The 913-nt window shown below is 40.3% G+C and overlaps 1 non-coding gene across 1 annotated transcript; it reads left to right on the top strand.

The window, feature by feature from the left end:
* The first annotated feature begins 444 nt into the window (after positions 1-444).
* Positions 445-547, top strand: LOC119810882. The gene has a single exon (XR_005284826.1). It is a non-coding gene; the product is annotated as a U6 spliceosomal RNA (small nuclear RNA).
* Positions 548-913: the final 366 nt, after the last annotated feature.

The raw sequence follows: 913 nt of genomic DNA, 5'->3' as shown, positions 1-913 counted from the left end.
TGGCTTCATTTTTTAAAAAAAGAGCATTCATAGTTAAGGAAAAGATGTATAAATAGCATAACAGCATCATCAGATCCCAGAGGAAGTGCAAAGCAGAACCTCAGTGAGATCCCGTTCCTACCTCCTGAGGTGGCTGTCAAGAGAAGGCCAATGGTGGCCAATGGTGGCAGCTACACTGAGGAACTGAAACTGTTACACAATGCTGGTGGGCAGGAGAAATGCTGCCCTTTGGAGCACAATTAAATACAAGGAAATAACTCTGCAATTCCACTTAAAGCTATAATTTCTAAGAGGAATTATAGACATTTAGACAAGAAATGGTGTTTGTAGCAGTTTTCACGTGCGATGGTTGAAACCAGAAGAATCCAGTCCGCTGGTGAGTGCATAAGTGAACTGTGTTATAGCTGTACCTGCAGTGCTATTGCTTGTTGAAAGCAGCAAGCTGTGCTCGCTCTGGCAGCACACTAAAATTGGAACACTGCAAAGAAGATTAGCTTGGCTCCTGTGCAAGGATGACACTCAAGTTTGTGAAGTAGTCCATATTATTTTCTGAAAAATGTGCTGATATATTTAACATACACACAGAGAGACACCTAAAATGGCCTAAAGTAGACATCCATGTAACTGCAGTTGCAGAATGCAAACATCTTGGAAAGAGCATTGATTGTATCATAGTTCATTCATTTGCAGTGGACTTTTGTTCTTTTTCCCTCGAGTTTGGAAATGGATATGCTAAGTTGGGCTTTTGCTTGAATTCTGCACTGGGTCCTCAAACAAACTGATGTGAATGTAGCTTTTGCCCCTGTGTGAAGGAGCAGTCACACCCCCAAAACAGAATAGGAAAAAATATCTAGAACAATTTCAAGTTTTATCTTTTTGTATCTGAACAGAAATACATAATGATAGGAAGAGT

The sequence above is a fragment of the Arvicola amphibius genome, chromosome 3 (genome assembly GCF_903992535.2).
Source record: "Arvicola amphibius chromosome 3, mArvAmp1.2, whole genome shotgun sequence".
NCBI classification, from domain to species: Eukaryota; Metazoa; Chordata; class Mammalia; order Rodentia; family Cricetidae; genus Arvicola; species Arvicola amphibius.
This window is presented reverse-complemented; position numbering and strand designations above follow the sequence as displayed.